Here is a 6,910-nt window from a genome sequence, read left to right as displayed (position 1 = left end):
ACCCCTCATGGTTATATAAACCTCTGTCAGGTCACCCCTCAGTCTCCGATGCTCCAGGGAAAATAACCGCAGTTTATTCAGCAACAATCCTGGCAACATCTTGTCAATCTGTGAAAAGCACTTTCCAGTATCACAACAGGGAGCAGGGAGACTGGAATTGCAGAAAACTGCAATTGTGGTCGAACCTATTACTCTTGTTCGCAGAGTTCCCCAGTCTTGGTCCACAGTAACTTCTGGACTGAAAAATGTGTTTAGGGTCTTAGTAAATATCCTGCAGTTCCACACATTGATGACCTCATTGATATTTAAGGGCCCCAATTTTGGCCTGAGGTACACGTTTGCTTTTAATATTTTATACAATCACTTTTGGATTCTCCTTATCCTTCTCTGCCGAGTCTTTTTCATGTATCTTTTCTGCATTACTGATTTCTACCCAAAGTGTATTCCTAAAGCCCCTGTGATCCTCAATGATTCCCTTGATCCAGCTGGCTATACCTGACATTTGCTCCCTTTTCCGTGACCACACCCTCAATATACAGCCAGCATTTCCAAATGCTGTCAGCATTGACCTACACACAAACAGGAACATATTGGTGCTGAATGCTCAAATTATCTCACTTCTAATATATTCTCACTTGCCAGGCTTCCCTTTCCCTGCAAATACACTCCCCAGTCACCTTTTGAAAGTTCCTGGATAATACAATCAAGATTGGGCTGGCCCCGTTTTATAAACTGAACTCGTGGATCAGGCCTGTCCTTTTCCAGAGATATTTGTAAACTAGTAGAACTGTGGTCACTTTAGCAAAATGCGTTCCCACTAACACCTCAGTCCCTTTCCCGATATTGTTTCCCAAGGAGTGGTCAGGTTTTGTCCCTTTCTTTTTTCAGGCCGTTTACATATTGATTGGGAGTTTTCTGGAACACAATTACCAAATTCTTCCCTTGCAATTACTGAACACTGGCAGTCCCAGTCTAAGTTTGGAAAGTTTAAAAAAAATCCCTAAAATTACAGCCCTATTATTATGATTGAAATTTTAGATCTCGCGACATATTTGTTCCTCAATCTGCCACTGGTTATTCGTGGTTAGTAGGACAATCGTATCAAAGTGATGATACGTTCTTATTTCAGAGTCCAACATAGCTTCATTGGGCGATCCCACTGGAATATCCTCTCTAAGTAGTGCTGTGATAATGCATGCAATCAAAACACACCACCACCACGCGTCCTCTCTTGCCTCCCCTTCGATGCTTCCTGTAGCATCTCTACCTTGAAACAATGAACTGCCAGTCCTGCCCCTCCCTCAGCTGTGTTTCTGTAATAAGTATAATATCCCAGTTCCATGTTGCAATCCATGTCCTGAGTTCATCTTCCTTAGCTGTCTGGCCCCTTGCAATGAAATAAATGCAGTTTAATCATCAGTTTCCCCCCATTCCCTGTTATGTTCTTGCCTGCCTTGTCTTTTGAAATCACTCTCTTTAACTTGTGTACCAGCCTCAATCTTCATTCTGACCTTACAACTGTTTAAGTTCCAATACCCTGCCAAAATAGTTTATATCCTCTCAATCAGCTCTCGTAATTTACCCCATCAGGATATGGGTCTCCCTCCCGCTCCCAGTTCAGGTGTCTTCCCCACCCTGTCTACCTGTGCTGACCCCTTCAGGGATCAATGGACTTATCCAACAAGGTCACTGTGTTCCTCAGTACGCCGCAAGGACTGACCATTTATGTCTGTCCGTTGCTTATCATACCTCCCACAAGTTATTACCTCACATTGATCAGAAATAAGCTCTGCTCAGATTATCATCTGATTGACATCGGACTGCAGCCTGAGACCATCCCCCTCACTGTGGACAACACCCACACCTTTCATGGCATCTGGAAAACCGACTAATGACACCTTCCGCTTTCACATCCAAGTCATTAATGTAAATAATAAACAACAGTGGTTCCTGCACAGATCCCTGTGGTACACCTGCTGGTGAAAGAATTTCAAACACAAAGACGTCTATCCGCTACTTTTACATCCAATTTGTAAACCTGCCTTGGATCCCAATGGCTCTTTACCTTTGGATCAGCCTTCCATGACGGACCTTGTCAAAGGCCTTATTCAGGTCCATGTAACCCACATCATCTGCACTGTCCTCATCAATATTCTTAGACACCACTTCAAAATCTGAATTCCTCAGACGTATCTTCCTGTACGCAATCCGTGATGACGAAGCTGAGTTGATCATTGCCTTTTCAAGTGTTGATTCATTCTCAGAATTGTTTCCAATAATCTCCCTCCCCCTGCTATCAGACACCCTGCTCTGTAATTACCTGGCCTATCCCTGCTGCCTTTCCTGAATAAAGGAACCACATTAGCGATCCTCCAGTCATTCGGCACTTCACCTGTGGCCTGCAAACTATTAAATATATCCACTAGGGCCCCCAGCAATCTTCTCCCTTACCTCCCATAGCAGCCTGGGATACATTTCATTGGGCTCTGGGGACTATTTCCAACAGTACACCAAATAACACATTTAATATCTCCTCGTTATTGATTATACCATGTTATAGAACCTCACCATCCAAAATGAAGTCCGTGGCTACAATGTCTTTCTCCTGTGTGAATACAGATGGGAAGTATTCATTGAAGACCTCAACTACTTCCTCTGGCTCCATGCACAGATTGTCACTTTGGTTTCTAACAGGCCCCACTCTTTAGCTGGGAATCCTCTTCCTCTAACTATACTCCTAAAATACCTTGTGACCTTTCCTTAACAGTATTTTAATGAGGATATTTCATGGCCATTCTTTGCAACTCATTTTTAAGGACCCCCTTGCACACTTGATACTTCTGAAGAGCTTCGCCTGTTTCCATCGTTCTGTACCTCCTTTTTCCACTTGACAGTATCGCTTGACCAGTATTCGCTCTTCATGGACCACACCGGCCCAGAATTCTCACTGTATCACTTTAACATTTTTCCTCTTTCCGAATGTGAACGTAACTGCAAATAGTTCCTCTGTGTCTGTGTTTGCCAGACCCTGTCTCCTGATCGTGAGAATGCCCAGTGACAGTGAGATGTGAACGATTAAGGGGCTTCCCCAAATTTGGCCTCTTCACTTCTGCACTATTCCTTTTCCAAAATGACTTTGAAACCTAGTTTTATGACCACCATCGCCAAAACATTACAAAAATCCTTATGTTTGCCATCTTGTCCAGCATCTACAGCCCACTCTGTCTGTAACATCCAGCCCTTACTGACCTCCCCATCTGTGTACCTTCCTCCAGCCTCTCCAGGACATGATGTCACTCTAACCTTCTCCAGTCCCCACAGCACTCCTCTATCCTGTCCTACAGCATCCCATTACCTCTAACCTTCCACCATCCATTTCACCTCCCTGTCTGTACAGAGTCCTTCAGTTCTGTAGCGTTTCCTGCCAACCCTCCCTTTGTGTAACGTTCTGAAGCCACTTGAACCGTCCCAATATCTGTAACCTTGCCCTCTCTTTCCATACCCCTCTGTCTCTGTAACAAACTCCCTTCTCTACAATGTTCCTAACCTCTGACCACCTCCAGTCAGTACTCACCTTTCTAGCTCTCGAACATCCTGCAGCCACTAAAACCATTCATGTGTCTGAAACCTCCTTTCAATTGTTGTAACAACTTTCATTCACACAACTGCCTCTGTCTATAACCTCAGCCAGTCCATAGAATCTTTGCTAACTCTGGAACCTCACCCAGTGTGTACATCTCTGAGTAGAACTAACTTCATTCAGTCTCCCCAACCGTCCCTACGTCTTATTGCCTGGAGATTCCACAGCCCTCCCTATTGCGTTAACCTCCTCCAGTCCCTCTCATGGACACCATCTGTGAAACCTCGTCCTCTTCCTGACTATATATTCCTCCTTTTCCAATAAACCCTTGTGAACTTTGGAACCTGGTCTAATGTCTGCAGTGCTCTGTATAATCAGACACAGGGATGGCTCAGTGGTTAACACTGCAGCCTCACTGCGCCTGGGACCTGGCTTCGATTCCAGCCTTGGGCGACTGTCTGTGTGAACTTTGCATGTTCTCCCTCCGACTGTGTGGGTTTTCCCGGGCGCTCTGGTTTCATCCCACAATCCAAACGTTGTACGATCGGTGGATTGACGATCGTAAAGTGTGGTTTAGGTGAGTTAACCATGAGAAATGCAGGGTTTAATGGATAGGTAGCGGGGTGGGTCTGGGTCAGATGCTCTTCAGGGGTTTGGAATGGACTGGTTGGGCCGAATGCCTGGTTCCAGGTTGTGGAGATTCTATTCAGATTTTTGTCCAGTCCTGCCAACCATCCCTGTCTCTTGAACCTTGCCTCATCCCCAGTATTCTTCTTAACACTGTAACCTCCACCAGTCTCTAAGACACTCCTTTCCGATGTAAGCTTCTCCAGACCTTACAAAGGTCGATATATCTGTCACCTCTTCCTGTTCTTCGAACCCTACCTTTAACTATTGCCATTTGTTACACCACTCCCAATCACTGTTCCCTCCTGAAACTCCCATGAACATTCAGATCTCTGAAACTCATTTGGACTGTCTCAACTTCCCTTTGACAGTTATGTGCTGAGACTTGCTCTATATCAGTGAAGTAATTAAGTCTTGGTCTCTCTCATTATTGTAACCTCCCTCCAGCTTTACAACACTGAGGGTCTATAGAAGCTCTTTTCAACTGGACAGTCATCTCTGTGTCTGCAATCTCCTCCACTCCCCATAATACATTCTCTCTGAGCTCCTCTGTCGTCCATGAAACACTCCCTAACACTGTCTTTATCAGTGTAACCTTCACCAAAACACAACCTTCCCTATCTGTGTAAATCCCTACACCAGTCACTCTCCCTCTAAGCTCCGTCTAACAATATAACCCTCCATGTCTGTGTATTTACATTCAGTCCCTACTCACCTCCCTATCTGTGTAACCTTCTCCATGCATTTTTGCGTCACTCTCTTCAAGGGTTCCTTTCAGTGTAATCTCTCCCTCTCTTTCACTTTCTCAGGCCACACAACCCTCACTATCTGTGACCTACTCCTATCTGAGAAACCTCCCTCTGCAAATTGCTCCAACTCTTCAACTCTCCATAAGCTCCTGCAGCTCTTCCATCCCTCCCTATCGACCAAACCTCTTCCAGTCCCTAAACACCAACAGTCTGGGGAGCCCCAACCACCATCCCTATCAGTGTAATCCTCTCAGGTCTCTGCAGTAATCCTGATATGTCGAACTCACTCCATGCCTGTGACTCTCCCAATCAGGTTTCTACAAAACTCACTATCTATTTAACATCTTCCTGTCACTATCACCCCCCCGTCAATATTAGCTCCTCCACTGTCTCCACCATTTACCCATCTCCATAACCTTGTCCAACTCTTATACCCCCATCTGTGTAAACATCACCCTCCTCTACAACCTCCTCCTGTTAGTGTTGTGCTCCCTTATCTGTGAAACTGTCTCCAACCAAACTTCCTGCACCAATCTCTGAAAAGTATTCCAGATTCCACATCCTCCATGTCTAAACAATCTCCAGACCCTCAGCCTTCCTATATCTATAACCATCTTCAGTCACAACTACCCTGCATATCTCTGTTTGTTCGTCCAGTCGATACAAATATCTTTATCTCTGTAATCTGCTCAGCTCCCTAAAACACTCCCTGTCTGTGATCCAGCCCTGTCCTACAAACATCCTTATCCCTGTTAACGTCTCCATCCCTCCCAAATTTCCAAACTTCATGAACCCCTGTCATCCCTGTAGCCCTCCACATTTCTGTAACCTCCTGTGGCTCAAAGGTCCTCCCACCCTGTGAAACCACCTCCCCTACCCACATCCCTCCCAGTCTGGGTCCTCTGCTCCAGATCAGACCATTGCTGATTCTGTCAACACCTCCACTCCACTCCTGACAACTCTTCCCATTTGTGTAACCTCGTTCAGACCCCATACTCTCCAGCTTCCTGCATCCTCTTCCTGCCATTGCAACCAAAACCACATGTTTATGTAATATCCACCAGTGCTTACACCTTCCCCAACTCAGTAACCACTTGCAGCCCTAACAAAACACCTAAACTGTGAAATCTCTTAATTCCCTCCAATCCTCCCTCCCTCCATCCTCAAATGCCTTCATCACCATGAAACCTCACAATTACTGAAGCCTCCTTTTGAACCTGCAAACCTCCTAATGTCTGCAAAATCCTCCTGTTCTGATATTCGTCCCTATCTCTGGGGAGCATGGCAGAGGAGGGAAGATTTCTGGAAATTACAGATTTGGTCCAGTGTTTGTAATGTGCAGATTATTGGAGAGGACTCTAAAGACAGGATTTATGACTACTTGGAAAACCATAGTTAAATTAAAGACAGTCAGCATGGATTTGTGAGGGGCAGGTCATGCCTCAAAATGAATCCTTTGAGGATATGGCAGAATATGTTGATGGCTCATTCAGAAAATGAGGAGGCATGGGAAACAGGGAAATCTATCTGTCTGGATAGAGGCTTGGATGACCCAGATAAGACAGAGTATGGCAGCAGATGGACAGTATTGATCCTGAAGCTCAGTGACCAGTGGTGTTCTGTAACAATCGGCTCTGGGACCCTGCTCTTTGTGATTTTTATAAATGACGTGCATGTGGATGTTTGAGAGTGGGTTAGTAAGTTTGTCAATGAAGGTTGGTGAAGTGGTGGGTAATGTAGAGGGCTGTTGTAGGTTGCAATGGAATATTGACAGAAGGAAGAGCTGGGCTCGAAGTGGCACATGGCGTTCAATCTGGAAAAGTGTGAAGTGATTCATTCTGGAAGGTTGCATTTGAATGCAGAATACAAGGTGAAAGGCAGAATACTTGGTAGTGTGGAAGAACAGAGAGATCATGGGGTCCATGTGCATAGATCCCTCAAAGTTGCCACGCAC

This window comes from Chiloscyllium punctatum, chromosome 34 (genome assembly GCF_047496795.1).
Source record: "Chiloscyllium punctatum isolate Juve2018m chromosome 34, sChiPun1.3, whole genome shotgun sequence".
Classification (NCBI taxonomy): Eukaryota; Metazoa; Chordata; class Chondrichthyes; order Orectolobiformes; family Hemiscylliidae; genus Chiloscyllium; species Chiloscyllium punctatum.
This window is presented reverse-complemented; position numbering follows the sequence as displayed.